The sequence below is a fragment of the Tupaia chinensis genome, unplaced genomic scaffold (assembly GCF_000334495.1).
Source record: "Tupaia chinensis unplaced genomic scaffold, TupChi_1.0 Scaffold145561_1, whole genome shotgun sequence".
Lineage (NCBI taxonomy): Eukaryota > Metazoa > Chordata > Mammalia > Scandentia > Tupaiidae > Tupaia > Tupaia belangeri.
This window is the reverse complement of record NW_006205418.1, coordinates 1,703,400-1,723,144: the sequence shown is the minus strand read 5'-3', so window position 1 is coordinate 1,723,144 and position 19,745 is coordinate 1,703,400.

Below are 19,745 nucleotides of genomic sequence, written 5' to 3'. Positions count from 1 at the left end.
ACCCTGAAGAGCTGTAACACTACATTGTCTCCTGACGACCCTGAAGAGCTGTGACACCGCGTCATCTCCATGCTGCTCACGGTAGACGATGCGACACTGCGTCGTCTCTGTGCTGTACCATGCTGCCCACAATAAACACTGCCCACAATAGACACTGTTGTCTCCGTGCTGTAACACTACGCCGCTTGTCCCAGCTCTCACTCCTTCACTCAGGAAACCTGTTCGGCTGTCCCCCCGGGTCGGGACACACCGTGTATATGCATGTGGCACAGCGTGGTGCATACACCGTGTATATGTATGTGGCATAGTATGGTGCATACGCCGTGTATATGTATGTGGCACAGCGTGGTGCATACGCCGTGTATACGTGTGTGGCACAGCGTGGTGCATACGCCGTGTATACGTGTGTGGCACAGCGTGGTGCATACGCCGTGTATACGTGTGTGGCACAGCGTGGTGCATACGCCGTGTATACGTGTGTGGCACAGCGTGGTGCATACGCCGTGTATACGTGTGTGGCACAGCGTGGTGCATACACTGTGTATTGGTCAAACACAGACGACCAGTGTTATCTATTGCCTCAGACATGAATTTCTTTGTAGCAAGAACATTGAAAATCCTCTTTCCCAGCTATTTTGAAATATAGGACACATTATTGTTAAGTATATTTACCTGACAATATAATAGAATGCCAGAACTTCTTCACTCTGTCTAACTGTAACTGTACCTGCTGATCAGCTTCTTCCTATCTCCCACTCCACTCTGCCCTTCCCTCTAGGAACCACTATTCTACTTCATACTTCTGTAAGAGCAACTATTTTAGATTCCACGTGTTGAGTGACACCACACGGTATTTGTCTTTCTGGATCTGGCCTATTTTACTTAATGTTATTCTTTTTATGGCCAAATTATATTCCATTGTATATATCTAGCCCACATTGTTTTCATTTGTTTAGTGATAGACACACTGGTTTTATATCTTGACTATTGTGAATAGTGCTGCGGTAAACATGTAAGGGTAGATACCTTTATCCGATTTTTTATTAAAGAGTTATTCCATTTAACTCCATTTATTTATTTTGATTTGACCAGAGAGGGACCGAAAGAGAGAGAGAGAACCACAGTTGGCCATGTGGGAGTCCAGCGCCCCTAACCACCAAGCCACCTGCCAGCCCCAGGGCAGATATCTTTTTAATATACTGATATTATTTCTTTTGGATACATTTCCAGTAGTGGGATTGCTGGATTACATGTTAATTCATTAAAACAAACTTTTTCGTAGGCCTCTATACAAATTTTCCAAGGCTGTATTAATTTACATTTCCGCCAACATTCTATGGATGGGTTCCCTTTTCTCCACATCCTCACCACTTAATTATCTTTTGTCTTTTTTATAATAACCATTCTAAGGAATGAGATGATATCTCATTGTTATTTTGATTTACACTTTCATGATGTGATGTTGAGTATTTTTCATACGCCTTTTGGTAATTTGCATGATTTTGTGTTTTCTTTTTGAGAAATGTCTATTCATATATTTACCTATTTTTAAATCGAATTTTGTTGTTAATTTGTTTGAGTTTCTTATGTATTCTGGATGGTAACCCCTTATCAGATGTACAATTTGCAGGTGTTTGAGGTAATACCATTGGTCTATTTCAGCTTTTGTTGCCTGTGCATTTGACTTGCCCAGACCAATATCTCGAAGAATTTTGTTCTCGTAGTTTCGTAGCTTTGTTTCTTACACATAAGTCTTTAACCCATTTTGAAGTTTTGTTTGTTTGTTTTTAATGTGGTAAGAGATAGGAGTTTATTTCTATTTTCCTGCATATGGATATCCCATTTTACCAACAACATTTATCAAAGAAACTGTCTTTTCCCCAATGTGTGATCTTGGCATTTTTCCCAGAACTCAGTTGACTGTGAATTTATTTCTGGATTCTCTGTTCTATTCATCTGTTTTCATGTCAGAAATCATGCTGTTTTGGTTAATATAGCTTTGCAATATATTTTGAAGTCAGGTAGTGTGATGTTTCCATGGGCATTTTTTCATGCTCTTCTTTCTATCTAAAATATTCTTTTCATCTGTACTCTGTGTCTGAAGAAGTTAAAACCTCTAAAATATTCTAGTTCTCCTTCTGAAAGAATTCTCAGTGCATCTTTCTTTTTTCTTTTTTTTGGAGAGTTTTTTTTTTTTTTTGCTATAAGGTGCGTGCGCTCGCCAGACAGACAGAGACAGACAGAGAGACAGAAAGCGAGAAATCACCCCCCAGGGGGGATGGTCATGCCTCAGTTCCTTCTCCTCCATTCTCCTCCCGGGATCTTGGGCATGCACGCACACATGCCCTGCGTGAGTTTAAGCCACCGGTCCGGGATTCGAACCGTGATCAACTACGTGGGAGTCCAGCGACATAGCCATTATGCTAACTGCTGGTTCCTCAATGCATCTTTCTTAAAATGAAAATTCCTTTGCATTCTTCCACTCAATCATAGGTAAGAAAAGAGAGTTGGGGGACTAGCAGGTGGCATGGTTATTAAGGCACCAGAATCTCACATGGCTGATTCCAGTTCCAGTTCCAGACCCGGTGCCTTAAACTCACACTGAACATGTGTATGTGCATTCTCAAAATTCCAAGAGAAGAATGGAGGAGAAGGGATTGTAATTTGACCAGCTCCCAGGTGGTGATTTCTCACTTTCTCTCTCTCTGCCTCTTTTTCCAATGAGCACGCACACCGTATGGCAAAAACCTAAAAAACAAAGAAAGAGAGCAAAGGAAAAAAAATGAGCACGCACACCGTATGGCAAAAACCTACAAAACAAAGAAAGAGAGCAAAGGAAAAAGAACTGGTTTCTTCTTCTCAATGTCCTTTGGCGAGTCCTCTCCCGGATCCTCTTCCAACTTGCCTTTTCTAGAACCTTGCACAAGTGTGTACATCAGTGTCTGCTCTTAGGGACTCGGGATATTCACAACAAATAAATGAAATCAGTGGAGTCCCCAGACAAGAAACAGTCAATAAATACTATTTGTTGAAAAAATGAATAACCACACTGGTGGTCACCGTCCTTGCACAGTGCAGATATACCTGGCCCTCTGCCACCTAGCCAATTTGGAGACAACCTGGGTGCTAAAAGACCATGTCACGGTTCAGTACTCAGTCCTTGTGTGGCCACAGAATCACAGCATATATCAAGGCCTGGGCAATAAAGAAAAGTGAAAGGGTAACAACAAATCTTAATTTAATGAGTTGGAAATACCTAATGAGGTGTCAGAGGGATTAACACAAAGGATGGTTCTATTTAGAGTTGCTCTCAATGTGCTAAGAATAATAATTACAAAGTACTCAAAGTCCTCCAATTTCATTTGTCATTGTAAAGTTAAATTTCAACAGGAACAAAACATAGTACCGTGATACCAAGATACCATGTTCACCAGGAATAAGAAGGAATGAGTGAACCCCAAGTTATACTATGGAACTACACTTAAAAAACACAATCTAGTGAAATTGTCAAGTGTAAATATTGACTTAAAAGAGGAATTAATCTGTGTCAGGAACTTTGGAGACAAACTCACCCAGCCCCTCATACTGTGGATGGGTTGTTGGAAAACAAGAATGGAAGGGGAAGTGTAAAAGGCATACCGCTGGTAGTACGAGAGCTAGAATTAAACTCATCATGGTGGAAACTACAATAAAAGGAGGACATAATTGTTTCAAATGTAGTTCCTTAAGGCACGAAGGCAATATCACTGACTAGCCTGAGTAATGATAGTTAGTCATTCAATTAACACAGCACAGAGATTTGCAATGAAAATATCCAAGTGCAACACTTAGCTGCCAGGTTCTGGATTCATTCTTAGATTAACCTGAACCACGATAGTTACAAACAACTAAGTAGAATATGGTTTAAAGGCACACAGTTAACCTTCATGGTGAAGATTTTTCTTCTTGTCAAAGTGGAACGGCGGAGGTGAGCTCTCAGGATTCTTGAAATTCGAGGTAGAGTGAGAAGACTGGGATGCTTGGGGAGAAGGAATGGTGTATCAGCATTCACTCACGTTGCTCAGTTAACAAGCTGCTAATCTTTCCAAAGCATTCAATATTTCAGTTTATATCTAGAGGACAGTAGAACAGTGGCTTATAGAATTGTGGTACGTGCCCAGGAAATGATCAAATGAGTGAGCAGGAGATAACTCTCTCCTTCATATCTAGCTATTGATAGATCCATGCCTAGCTTTTCTCATTCTCGGTGTAGTTCTTTTTCTTCTAGAAAGTAGTATATGACAATAAAAAAGATGATCAATGGGGACCAGCAGTTAGCGTAATGGCTATGTCGCTGGACTCCCATGTAGTTGACCATGGTTCGAGTCCCAGACCCTGTGGCTTAAACTCAAGCCGGGTGCATGTGCATGCGTGCCCAAAATCCCAAGAGGAGAATGGAGGAGATGGGATTCGGTGTGGCCATCCCCCCTGGGGACTGATTTATCACTTTCTATCTCTCGGTCTCACTGTCTTTCAGGTGAGCACACACGCCCCATAGCAAAAACCTTTCAAAAAAAGAAAGAAAAGGATGAACAGAACACCCAAGCATACATCAATGGAGAAGGAGAACAATGTCGGATGATGCTCCATGTAAATTTATTCAACAGTATACAAAGGGGCTGGCCTTCGGAGACTCACCTTTGCTGTTCCCTACTGGGAACAGTCTGACTCTAGATATCCGCATGCTTAATTTGCTCCGTTTTTCTCCTGCTCAAATGTCAGAGCAGCCCTCCCTGACCAACATGTATAAAATAATATGGTATCTTCTTCCTGGACATTCTGCAAACATTGCCTAGTCTAATTTTGTGGGGAGATCTGCTATGAAGAAAGATGAATTAAATTAATGAATGCTTGGGACCAGCAGTTAGTGTAATGGCTATGTTGCTGGACTCCCATGTGGTTGACCATGGTTCGAGTCCCGGACCCGGCGGCTTAAACTCACAGCGGGCGCGTGTGCGTGCGTGCCCAAGATCCCCAGAGGAGAATGGAGGAGAAGGGATTGCGGCATGGCCATCCCCCCGGGGGGTGATTTTTCGCTTTCTGTCTCTCTGTCTCTCTTTCTGGCAAGCACACACACCCTATAGCAAAAACATCTCCAAAAAAAATAATTTAAAAAAATAAATGCTTTATTGATTATCTCTACTAGCAGAATACAAGCTTCATGTGGGAATGAACTTTTAGGCTTTGTTTTTTTTGGGGGGGGTGGGGGTTTTGGTTTGTTTTTAGATTTTTGTCACAGAGTGTGTGCACTCACTGGGGAGAGACAGAGGGAAAGTGAGAAATCACCCCCACCGGGGGGGTATCCACACCACAATGCCTCCTCCATTCACCTCTCAGAATTTTGGATACACATATACATGCGCCTGGTGGGATTTTCAAGCTGCTGGGTTGGAGACTCAAACCTGAGTCGGTCATGTGTAAGTACGGTGCCTTAATTACCACAGCAACTGCCGGACCCTGGATGTACTTATTTTTATTTTTATTTTATTTTATTCTTTTGTCTTCCTCATCTCTGTATCCTTAACCCTTAACAATCTTTGGGATGTAGAAGGCACTCAGCAAATAGTCTTGAATAAATGAAAGAACGAAAGGACATTTAAATCTGTTGATTAGAGTTAGAAACTTGGATCACGCTGTCTTTGAGGTATTTTCCACAGCTCTGCATACTGTTATTCTTGTCTCTGTCCATGCTATTGCTCTCGCAGAGTTTTAATATGACATTTTTGTCTCAGTTCCGTCCCCTTGACTGATTCTATGTCCATACTTACTCTGCATGTGGGAGCTGAATAACGAAAGCAAGTGCCTGATACACTTGCCCTCATTTGACGATACTATGTAAACTCACAGGATTGCATAAAGGATTACCCTCACTTTACCTACAGGGGAAGTGATGAAATTGTTTGACTTGCTCAAGCCTCAGAGTCACAGAACTACTCGGCGGCATGCTAGGCTCAAATCACGATAGTATTCGCAGAACTCTCTTGAGTAGGTATAGATATCTGATGAACCAACACTCATGGAACGCTCAGCATTGTACCTGGAAAACACCAGAGACTTGACAAATGCTAACTCCATACTGTCGCTGGGCAGGAGGACATGGGCATGGACCCTGAAAGAAACAAAATAACACATTTAAAAGTGTGATCAAAGAGACTTGAATCAAAGTGAAAGGGGGAAGAAGTGACTACCAGAATTCAGAAACTTAATCGTGTTCTTTACTGGCATAGGAGAGGGACAGCCAAGAAACTTAGGTATAGAAACACTTCCTCGAGCTCCTTCTAAGGCCCTGCAGAACATACATCATAATAATAGAAGTGATGGGACCACCAGATGGCATAATGGTTATGTCACTGGATTCCCTCAGCCACAGCTTGAATCCCGGACCTGGTGACTTACAACTTACACTGGGCACATGTATATGCATGCCCAAAATCCCAAGAGGAGAATGAGAGAAGAGATTGTGGTGTGGTCAACCCCCATAGTGGGTGATTTCTCACTTTCTGTCTCTGGCAAGTGCACGTGCCCTATAGCAAAAATCTCTTTGGAAAAAAAAAAGGATAGAAAAAAGAAATGATATATAACATCATTATTACGATCAGATCTGACCTTACATGTTACAGATTAAAATTTCATTTTGCTTTTAAAATAAATGCTCCATTATGGCTAAGCTGCTTATTTTTACCTGTCTTAGAAATCTCCTTCCTTACTGTATATTAGAGCATGCAAATAACCTCGAGTTTTGAGAACACTGGTGTGAAGTACAGGCAACTATAACTGACAACAATGATATTCTTTTATCTTGAATCTCAGTCCTCAATCATACTTTGCTTTGAAGGCTTTATTAGTGAAATTTGTACCAAAATGCATAAAGGCTGGAAAAAAACTTTTTTTTCCTTTAAAAATGATGCATAATCCTTCAAAAGACAGGGGTTTGTATAACATTGAGGTTGAAAGAAATGAACTGACTCACCCAATTTTATAATTTCTCAAACAAAGGGTAAAGCCTAAATTAAGAGATTTTTGTAGTCATCTTGCTTCTGTTCTTCAAAATATCTGGAGACAAATGAGAAACAATAGGTGAAATTGAATGTATTCTGACTAGCGAGTGGAGTGGAGGATCGGGATCAAATGCCACCCCTTAGCCCTGATGCACCTGCCCAGATTCCTTAGGATTTTTGAAATCATGGGATCAGCTATCTCCAGGGGTCCACCCCCACAATGGCTGGTTATAGCACTTCCTTATAAATTACTATTCAAAACCTCTAGGTGAAACCCAGGCACAGCGGTGCAGTGTTAAGGGCTGGGCCAAGTGAAAGGACTGGGTTCAATTCCTGGTCCCACATACAGGCCTGGTGCAGCTGTATGAGCCTGCAGTTGCTGGGATCAGCTACTTGGGGATACTGAGGAAGGAGGATCTCAACTCCAGGGTGGCCCGGAAAACATGGTGACCTGTGTCTTAAAGGGAGCCAGGCACAGTGCACCTGTAATCTCAGCTAGGATGCTGAGGCAGGAAGATCATGCTAGTGAGACTGCCTTAAAGCAGATCACCAGAAAATCTAAATGACACACATCCATGCATAGTTAAAATGACCCTGTTAGCCTCAAGTACCCAAACCCTCAGGGATCACGTTGGAGGGAGAAGGATTTTTGTTCGTTTGTTTTGTTTTTTTTTTTGTGTTTTTTTTTATTTAATTTTTTTATTTTTGAGAGATTTTTTTGGTATAGGGCTCATGCACTTGCCAGAAAGACAGAGAGAGAGAGAGAGGCAGAAAGTGAGAAATCACCACCAGGGTGGATGGCCACGCCACAATCCCTTCTCCTTGAGATCTCGTCTTGAGATCTTGGGCATGCACACATGCGCCCCAGGCGTGAGTTTAAACCACCGGGTCTGGGACTTGAACCGAGGTTGGCTACATGGGAATCCAGCGACATAGCCATTATGCCTACTGAGAAAAAAGAAATGATATATAACATCATTATTACGATCAGATCTGACCTTACATGTTACAGATTAAAATTTCATTTTGCTTTTAAAATAAATGCTCCATTATGGCTAAGCTGCTTATTTTTACCTGTCTTAGAAATCTCCTTCCTTACTGTATATTAGAGCATGCAAATAACCTCGAGTTTTGAGAACACTGGTGTGAAGTACAGGCAACTATAACTGACAACAATGATATTCTTTTATCTTGAATCTCAGTCCTCAATCATACTTTGCTTTGAAGGCTTTATTAGTGAAATTTCTACCAAAATGCATAAAGGCTGGAAAAAACTTTTTTTTCCTTTAAAAATGATGCATAATCCTTCAAAAGACAGGGGTTTGTATAACATTGAGGTTGAAAGAAATGAACTGACTCACCCAATTTTATAATTTCTCAAACAAAGGGTAAAGCCTAAATTAAGAGATTTTTGTAGTCATCTTGCTTCTGTTCTTCAAAATATCTGGAGACAAATGAGAAACAATAGGTGAAATTGAATGTATTCTGACTAGCGAGTGGAGTGGAGGATCGGGATCAAATGCCACCCCTTAGCCCTGATGCACCTGCCCAGATTCCTTAGGATTTTTGAAATCATGGGATCAGCTATCTCCAGGGGTCCACCCCCACAATGGCTGGTTATAGCACTTCCTTATAAATTACTATTCAAAACCTCTAGGTGAAACCCAGGCACAGCGGTGCAGTGTTAAGGGCTGGGCCAAGTGAAAGGACTGGGTTCAATTCCTGGTCCCACATACAGGCCTGGTGCAGCTGTATGAGCCTGCAGTTGCTGGGATCAGCTACTTGGGGATACTGAGGAAGGAGGATCTCAACTCCAGGGTGGCCCGGAAAACATGGTGACCTGTGTCTTAAAGGGAGCCAGGCACAGTGCACCTGTAATCTCAGCTAGGATGCTGAGGCAGGAAGATCATGCTAGTGAGACTGCCTTAAAGCAGATCACCAGAAAATCTAAATGACACACATCCATGCATAGTTAAAATGACCCTGTTAGCCTCAAGTACCCAAACCCTCAGGGATCACGTTGGAGGGAGAAGGATTTTTGTTCGTTTGTTTTGTTTTTTTTTTTGTGTTTTTTTTTATTTAATTTTTTTATTTTTGAGAGATTTTTTTGGTATAGGGCTCATGCACTTGCCAGAAAGACAGAGAGAGAGAGAGAGGCAGAAAGTGAGAAATCACCACCAGGGTGGATGGCCACGCCACAATCCCTTCTCCTTGAGATCTCGTCTTGAGATCTTGGGCATGCACACATGCGCCCCAGGCGTGAGTTTAAACCACCGGGTCTGGGACTTGAACCGAGGTTGGCTACATGGGAATCCAGCGACATAGCCATTATGCCTACTGCTGGTCTCAGGGGAAGGGTTTTAGAGTAGTGAAATATAAATATTCAGCCTCATCAGAAATGCTAGAGAGCAGGCTACTTCATAATCTGATGATTCACTATTTACCCTTGGTTTTTGAGGGAAAAAATAGGAATTTATGGTTGGGTGTATTGTGCTCAAAAGGGTCACTTGCAAAATTAAGTATACAGTTGCCGTTTATGTCAATTTACAGAAATAAGTAGGACTTTCCAATAGCCTATAAACTACATTTCCCGACAACTGCTGCCTATTTTGTTTTTGTAAAAGAAAATTTTAAGATTTCAACATGTGGTCCCTGGACCAGCATCATCAGACATACTGAGTCCAAATCTGCATTTTAATAAGATTCTTAGTAATTAGTATGCACAATAAACAAGTGCTTTCAAACTCCATCTAGAGTTGGAATCACAAGCTTCCTCTGCAGCAGGCCCGGAGGAGCCTTATCCTCAGTCCCAATGACACAGTCAATCAGCAATAAAAATACAGCCAGAGCAGGCAGGGATTACGCTTTCAACACATTCGTGCAAAACGAGCTCTTCATCGAGTTAGACATGAGCAGCATCTTAGCTTACTTTTTACCAGCCTTGGACTTCTCTCTGACTTAGGGTCCAGTTTTTCCAGGGCATGGAGATGGTCCCTCAGTCCCACACTGTCCCTTTTCTTGCTTTCCCCTCCTAGTTCATATTACGTTTAATTACTGCCTATGGCACTGCTTTCTCTAAAAGCAAACTATGCCATCCTTCCCACAGGACCTCAAGTGCTTTCTTCTTTCTTTCATTTTCTAAGAGCAATTGCAATGCCATGGCAACATTAATCCCTAACCTCAAGATGGGAGTGGGGTTGCCAAAGTATTTAGAGCAGGTGTTCTTAGGAAATGAAACAAAGAATCCAGCAGATGGAGGGAGAAATGGTGGAGTGTTCTAGGCCATGCTTTTGCATCTGCAGGGATCTGCAGACTCGGATCCAGGAAGTTGAGACAGGGCCAGAGATCCTATGCTTGTTATAGGGTATTAGGTGATGGCGTTTCTACTGACCAAGGATCACACTTTGAGTGGCAGCTTTTAGTCAGTGGAACCAGGATCTTGCCATACAGTCACTGCTGTCTCGAGAGCACATGTGCCTGCCCCAGGATGTTAACAGGTAAGTAAATGCTTATTAAATTAAACACTATCTGAGACATCATGTTGCAGGCTTGGATCTCAGTACTGCAAGATGTAAAATGTATGAATTTTGGTTGTCAAGGTAGGTGCTAGTACTACATGCATTGAGGCACAGAGAAGTTGAGTTACTTGCTCAAAGTTGCACAGCAAATGTGCCAAATTGTTTACCAAATATTCCACATTTTCTTCCATATTGTCTGATCTTCCTTACAGTTAGTTGAAGCCGTTGAACTATTCTGGCCCATAAACTATTGAGGACATGGTGTGTGTCAGCTCCCGACTGGGGCATTAAGAACCATTGCTCTTTCTCCAGCTTTCCTTTCTCTGTTTACGCTGCCACCTGAAATGTGTGTCCCCCAACAGGTTAGCCAGGGTGCTGACTGGCAATGCACTTCACACAGGGATGCACAAAACTTTTCTACATTAAAACTACTAAAAATTTTAGTTGTGGGACCAGCAGATGGTGAAGCAGTTAGTTGCTAGACTCCTCAACTGTGGTTCGGGTCCCAGGCCCGGTGGTTTAAAACTCATGTTGGGCAGTGTGTGTGTGTATGCCCTAAGTCCTGAGAGGAGAATGGAGGTGAAGGGATTGCAGTGTGGCCATCCCCCTAGGGGCTGATATCTCGCTTTATCTCTCTCTCTCTCTGGTGAGTGCATGTACCCTATAGCCAAAACATCTCTGAAAAGATTTTTTGAGCTGTTATAAAATTATTCTGATTAGTATGGGCTCATTGTAGATATCAGGCAACTCTTTGTATAATAGGCTTTTTATCTGTGAACTTAGGCTTCCTAGATGTGAGCACATCGCAGGGGCAGTCCAGATTAGGCATGTCCCAGTATCGCCTATGGGCTGGTCCCCAATAATGTTAAGGCACCAGGATTTTGAAAAATGGACAGCCAGTGCCCTGATTGACATCTGAAGACTTGGAGCAGCAGTGTTTCCTACAACTTGGTCAAAGCTCATTCTACGACATTTCATTTGTTTCCTAGTTCTGCCCTTTATCCCTATAATGGTACGTTTTCAAGCATGGTTAGGATCATGAAAACCATGCAATAAAGGTGTTATGAGCTGCATTTCATGAACTGAATGAAACTATTTTAGAACATTATTAATATACACATTCTCAAATACTTACAACCTCTGTTGGCTCATTCAGTGGATGGGGAATGCAGTTTGATGGTTTAAATGTTTGTGTTCCCCCAGAATTCATATCTTCAAATCTAACTCCCACTGTGATGGTAGTAAGAGGAAGAACCTCCAGGAGGTGATTAAGTCATGAGTGTAGAACCCTCATAAACAGGATTCGTGCCCTTATAAAAGAGACTCCAGAAAGTTCTCTTACCCTTCCCACCATGCGAGGACACAGCGAGAAGGTGCCACGCTATGTATGGGCCAGGAAATGGGACTTAAACAGCCAATGGATTTGCCAGAACCTTCATTTTAGACTTCCTATTTCTATAACCACGAAAAAAAAAAAGTTTCTGTTCTGTACAAGCTATTCAGCCTATGGTATTCATTATAGTAGCCAGAGAAAATGAAAGCAAATGAAATATAGACTTGTGTGTCCCACAAAATAATAAAAGGTATGTTGCCTGATTTTCATTTATATGTCCAAAGAATATGACTTGTTTATATTTTTCTAGGGATATGGAATTAAACAAAATAGAAGAGCAAAACTAACCAAGAAATAGAAACTACAGAGGGACAAAAGGAAGATGATCAGCCAGAGGTTCCTGGCATACCTCCTACCCACAGAGAAAGCCCCAAAAGACTAAGCAGCTATGGTTTAAATAGAGAAGTGGGGGAGTGTACACCAGAACACAGAAAGGACATCATGAGGCACGGAGATCCCCGGTGGAGGTGTGGAGGAGACCAAGTAAGGGCAGTGACCTGGTGCCAAGGGGAGTTCCCTGCTCTGTGGGAACAACAAGCAGAATATCCCCGGCAGTCACCGTTGCTGCCTCAGATGCCCATGGTTCTGGCTACAGGGGACCCGTGTCGTCCTAGCAGAGCTCAATCCCAGTGTGGGGGGTTACCTGGAGCCCCGTGCAGGGGCACTAGCCCAGAAAAGGATCCACGTTCCGATAGCACAATACCATTTTGTGAGGAGCCCCACAACTTAAGTGTATCCTGCCGTTGTGGTCTGTAGATTCTGTGGCGGTGCATCCTTGAAGTCCTGCTGTTGCCCACGGCTGCTATGCAAAAGGCCGCAGAAGTGGGTCAGCAGTGGGGCCCAGTGACGTCAGCTGCTGGCACCTAAGCCTGTGCAGCACCCTGCTCCGCAGTGCGTGATTGGTGCGGAGCGTGCTGCTGGGACACGGGACGTTTGCAGTATTCCCTAGAGTTGGAGACCCTGTATACCCTTCCTCCTCTTAGAGGGTAAGGAATCTGGACCCCCACCCTCAGGAATGGAAAACTCCAGCCCCAGACACCCACCACCACCACCACCACCACCCCCAGAGACTAAAGACCCCAGTCTCCCACCCTGTGTTCTCTCTGCTGCAGCTGCCACCAGGGACCTCATTGCCTTGTTCAGGGAAGCCTCTGCTCACTGCCGGGTCCTCAAGTCACCAGTTAGAGTATTTATGTTTCTATGAGACTGCTTGGCCATGTTCCCTCACTCAAAGCAGCCTCTGCTCACTGCCCAGGGTCCAGAGTAGTTCACTGGGACACCCCTGCCCCTGCAGGATGCTATGGCCATACTCCCCCCATCCTGTGTGCCTCACCTAAGCCTGAGGACACCACTCAGATGCAGCTACTACTGCCAACCAGTCACCTCAGCTGGATGCACCTCCGTGCACCCCACCCAGAGCCCGACAACACCAGTACTTCTCATGCCTATTGCTGCAATTGACCCTCATCTTCTATCGGCAGGGCCCCCACACACAGCATGTGCCCCACTCAGCATCTGAAGACACTGGCCCAATACTTCTGCCAACACTGGTGACTTTGCTGCTGGGACTGGTGAGACCCCTATGCACTGCATATGCCTTACACAGGACCCAAGGGTGCTACAGCTGCTGCTGGTGTGACCTACCCCTCAATCAGCAGGACCTTTGTGCCCTGCACACACCTTACTCTCACTAGGATCAATAGTACCTCCACATCTGGCTCCTGCTACAGCCACTTATTCAACTGGCAGGGCCCCTGTACATCACATGTCCCCAAACTAGGATCAGAGGACACTTTTCCTTACCCCTGATGACCTCCTCCCTCCATAAACCCATGCCTTTTTAGCCACAAACACTCACAGACTTGGTCACATTAGCATTTGCAGACACCGGTGACAGACGTCAACCAAAGGAAATACACAGACCCTATACTACTGAGTCCAACCAAAACCAAAGTCAAAACACACTAACCAACTTACACTATACGAAACACCTACAAGAAAAAGTCCTTCCCTACAAAAACTACTCTGTAAACCCAAAGCAGTGACTGCTCTACTACATGCTCAGATATCAATACAGGAACACAAGGAACACATAAGGAAAAACCAAGAAAACGTGACCCCTCCAAATAAACACAAACTTCCCAGTAACAAACTAAAAAACAAAAACAAAACAAAACAAAACAAAAACAAAAAACCAAGAAATGCTAGAAAAAGCATTCAAAATAATGCTCTTAAGAAACTCAATATGATGCATGGGAATTTAGGTAAGTAATTCAACAATATCAGGAAGACAACCCATGATCTGAATGAGAAATCAACAAAGAGATAGGCATTATAAAGCAGAAATGAACAGCCATCATGGAGGCGAGGTGTTCAACAGACACAATGGACAATACAGATGAGAGCATCAACAAAAGGCTAGATCAAATAGAAGAAATAATCTCCAAGCTTGAATACCAAGCTTTTGAAATAACTTAGAAAACAGGGAAGAAGAATAATTAAGACTAAAGAAAGTATTTGGACTCTATGTGACACCATTAAGCAAACAAATACATTATGGAAGTTCTAGAAGAAAAGACAAAAGGCATGGAAAAACCTACTTAATGAATAATAACTGAAAATACACCAAGTCCAGGGAGAGAGATGGACATCCACATGCAGGGAATCCAATGATTATCAAATACATTCAACCCAAAAAGATTCTCTCCAAGGGGTCAGCAGATGGTGGAGCAGTTACCTAGCTGGACTCTCACATGGTCAACCATGGTTTGAGTTCCAGACCTGGTGGCGTGAAAATCACACTGGGCACATGTACATGCTCAAGAAGATCCCAGGAAGATGGAGGAGAAGGGAATCAGGCATAGCCATCTTCCTGGGGTGGGGAGGGGTGTGATTTCTCATTTTCCCTCTCACTGTCTATTTCTCTCTCTCTCTCTCTGGCGAGTGCACACGCCCTAAGGCAAAAACCTCTGATAAAAAAGAGAGATTCTCTCCAAGGCACAATGTAGTCAAACTGTCAAAAGTCAAAGATAGAACCCTAAAAACAGCAAGGAAAAAGTATACAGATACATGCAATGATTTCTCCATTAGACTAATGTCAGACTTCTCAGCAGAAACTTTATAGACTAGGAGAGAATGCAATGCTATATTGAAAGAACTGAAAGGTTACAAACTTCTAGTCAGTAACATTGTACCCTGAGAAATCATCCTTCAAAAGTGGAAAAATCTTTCCTAGTAAAGCAGCCTCTGCTCACTGCCCACGTTGATAACTCATCACTACTAGACCAGTTTTTCAAGAAGTATTTAAAATAGTCCTACATGTGGAAACAAAAGGAAGATAAATACAGTACTATCACAAAAATATGCAGAGGTCTAAAACTTACCAGTAGAGCAATCAAAAATAAGACGAGAAAGAAATTAAACCTTATCACTATGGAAAACGACCCAACTTCAAAGACAGAGACAAAGAAAGATGGAAACATAAGTTAGTATAGCCATTATGGAAAACAAAGTAGTGGTTGCTCAAAAAACTAAAAATAAAACTATCTTAGGATCCAGTAATGCCCGCTACTTGCTAAGTATCCACAGGAAAAGAAATCAGTATGTCAAAGAAGAATCTACACACTCGTGTTTACTGCAGCTCTACTCTCAATCGTTAAGATATGGAATAAATCTAATGTCCATCACCTGATGAATGAATAAAGAAGTTGTGGTATATATACACTATGGAGTATTATTCAGCCATTGAAAGGGTAATTTGTTTTAAGGTTTTTGCCACAGGGTCCATGCACTCACTAGAGAGAGACAGTAAGAGAGAAAGTGAGAAATCCCCAGGGGGGTGGGCCATGCTGAAATCCCTTCTCCTTCATTCTCCTTGGGATTCTGGACATGCACACACATGCACCCAGTGTGATTTTCAAACCACCAGGTCTGGATTCAAACTGTGATTGACCATGTGGGAGTGCAGTGCCTTAATCACCATCCCACTTGCTAACCCCTAAAAGGATGAAATTTTATTACTTGAGGTTACGTGAATAAGCTTGGAATAAATGATGGGGAATTAAGCCAGGTACTGAAAGAGTAGTGCCACATGTTCTCACTCACTAGTGGAATCTAGAAGCTTTAATTGCATAGAAGTGGAAAGTAGAATGGCCGATAGCAGAGGCTGGGAAGGGGAGAGATGTAGAGAGCACGGGGTAACTACACAAGCAGGGAAGTGGAGTGACTGTAGGGTTTGACAGCACAGTAGAGCTACTATAGTTGCTAACACTTTAATGTGTATTTAAAAATAACCAGAAGAGGATTTTGAACGTTCACAACACAAAGGTAAGGATAAATGTTTGAGGTGATGGGTATATTCACATCCCTGTTTTGATCATTACATACTGTGTTTAAATCACACTGTGCTTCATAAATAGGTACAACTATTATGTCATTTAAAAATAATTGAAAAAGAAAGATTGATTCCATATCTTAGTTACCAAAAGTAATGCTACTTGAAAATTGTTATGGACAGGGACCAGCAGTTAGCATAATGGCTATGTCCCTAGACTCCCACGTAGTCGACCGTGGTTCGAGTCCCGGACCCGGTGGCTTAAACTCACACAGGGCGCATGTGCGTGTGTGCCCAAAATCCCAAGAGGAAAATGGAGAAGGGATTGCGGCATGGCCATCCCCTCTGCGGTGGGAGGGTGATTTCTCGCTTTCTGTCTCCCTGTCTCTCTCTGTCTGTCTGGCGAGCGCACACGCCCCATAGCAAAACCCTCTCAAAAAAAAATTGTTATGGACACCAGAGACAAAGTAGAAGGAGAGTTAGAGAGAGGAAGAGTGTAGGATAGGAAATTTGGGGAAAACCAGAGAGGTAAGACATTTGTGGGACACAGATCTGGTTTCTTACCTATTAATGATGACATGTATAGTATTCTCAGCTGGGCTGGACTGAGGCGTTTATCAAGCTGGGAAAAGTCTCTTTACAATCTAAATGATGTATAGCGATTGAATGTGTAAATTATAATAATAATAACTTGAAAAAGGATATAAAAAATAATGCTGCAGTGAGCATAGATGTGCAAATGTCTATCCAACAGATTGATGTCCTGTCCTTTGGGTATATACTCAAGAGTGGGATTACTGTGTCAAAAGGTGCTTGCATGTTTAGATTTTTGAAAAATGTCCAGATTGTTTTTCACAGTGGCTGTACTAGTTTATGTTTACACCACAGAGAGTGTGGCACTATAGGCACATAGTAGTACCTGGGATACTTCTCAGCATAAGAGCAATGAATCCCTGTTATTTGAGATAAAGTGGATAAACCTACAAGATACAATCCTAAATGAAATAAACGAGGCTGTGGGACCAGCAGTTAGCGAAATGACTATGTCGCTGAATTCCCACGTAGCCGACTGTGGTTCCAGTCCCAGACCCAGTGGCTTAAACTCATGTTGGGCACATGTGTGTGTGCCCAAGATCCCGAGAGGAAGATGGAGGAGAAGGGATTGCGGCATGGCCACACCCCTGGGGGGTGATTTCTCGCTTTTTATCTCTCTGTCTCTCTCTGTCTTTCTGGCGAGTGCACACGCCCTATAGCAAAAACCTCTAAAAATAAAAATAAAATAAACTAGACTGTGAAAAAAGTGTGGTATGTCCCCATCTAACGAATACCAAGTATGCTCATTTATTAGCAGAAACTGAAGGACTTAGCGCAGAAGCTGAGGGAGTAATGGTAGAAACTAGACACTGCATGGGGAGTTGGGTTTGGGAGAATCAACTGACAGACACAAGAGTGCACGTAATCGAGCAGAATGGGCTATAGACTAATGTGTCACAGTGGAGTAAAGAGACCTCCTTGCAATTGAATATATACTTCAAAAACACCCAGTAAAATGAATCTCAAAATGTGCACAATATAACGTAAGTTAAATGTCAGAGTGAAATGTAATTATGTCCTTGATTTGATTATTACACACTGGACACATGATTGACAAAAGCATACTGTACTCCCATAAAGATATACAATGATTACACGTAAATCAGAAATTATAATAAAAGTAAAACAAAAAGTCATAAATAGGAAACCTGGAAAACTGTATAATTAAGATAGAAATCAAATCAGTATTAGAAACTTTTCCAGTCCCTCGTTTTTTGTTTCTCCTTCTCTAGTAAAGACATTTTTATTTGGTGATTTAACTTACCACTTCAAGGACCAACTCATCTCTATTTCCTGAAATAATTTGCATCAAATAGAGAAATGGAGAAAGTGATCCAAATAATTCTTTGAGAGTACTATAATTCTTCTTTTTGTAAAAGAGCTTTTTGCCTAAGGGTCCATGTGCTCCCAGAGGGAGAGAGAGAGACAGACACAGTGAAAAAGAAAGTGAGAGATCACCCTCCAGGGAAAATGCATGCAATCCCTTCTCCTCCATTCTCCCCCTCGGATCTTAGGCATGCATGCACATGCCCGGTGTGATTTTCAAGTCACCAAGTTGGGGATTCCAATCAGTCAGCCATGTGGGAGTCCAGTGGCATAAATGCTATGCCATCCTCCTGGTCCCGAGAGCAGTGTAATCTTGATAATAAAACAGTGCAAGAACAGTACTAAACAAGAAAATTACAGACCAACATCAGTTAATGTAAAAAAATTCTAATATTATATCTACAAACTCACCAATACATATACATAGTCAAATCATAGCAACATAAGATTTATCTCAGGAATGTAAGGAGGATTCAGCATAAGAATAATTTATTTAATAGAATATATTAGGATTTTAAAGGAGGAAAAAGTAGCTCCAATGAGTTTATACCAATTTAATAAATAGTTATGCAAAAATTAAAACAACTTGTGAATAGAGAGGAATTGGCCTTAATTGTTGATGGCAAAAATTATTCTTACATAAGAAATGAAAATCTAAGGATTCTTTGTCTCTTCTAATATAGATTTCTTTTAAGCTCTAATGTTTTATCTATACAGACAATGCAATGATGCCCTTTTTGATTTTTAATTTCATATTATATTGGTTGGAATTTTTCTTAAACTGTTGAATAGGTCGATGATTCAAGCATTCCTACTAGGACCATTTCCATTGCTGATGCATTGAAACCCAATGATGTTATAAAATATCAATTTGAATTTGATAATTTTGTGAATCCTCTTTTTTTGTAAGTGATAGGATTTTCTTCCTTCTTCATGACTAGTCAGTTATGGCATCTACAGCATTTATTATTGCAAATGAGATATTTTCCTCAAAATAAAGATAATTGTAAACAATTGTAGAGTGTTATTAGTTTAGCACAACTTTACTTTTCTTTTTAAGAGGATTTTGCCATAGAGCATGTACACTCACTGGTGAGAGACAGAGACAGTGAGAGGGAAAGTGAGAAATTACCCCCTGGGGGAATGGCCATACCACAGTCCCTCCATTCTCTTCTCTGGATCTTGAGCACGCACACGCTGATGTGATTTTCAAGCCACTGGGTCCAGGACTCAAACTGCGGTTGACCTTGCGGGAGTCCAATGATGTAACCACTATATCATCCGCTGGTCCCATTTCTAATACATTTTAAAGTAAATTACCAGGCTAAATGGTGGTAGTGTGTTCCCATATATTGTAGATATATTTTCCTCAAATATATCTACAATTTCAATGCTCTTTGGATCAAACTCAACAGCTTGATGAACTGATTTTTAAAATGCATACTGTACTGAGTTACATTCCCACCAGTGTGTAAGACTTCTGCTTTCTTCATAACTTCACCAGAATTTGTTATTTTCTGTTTTTTTATAGTAGTCATTCCGAC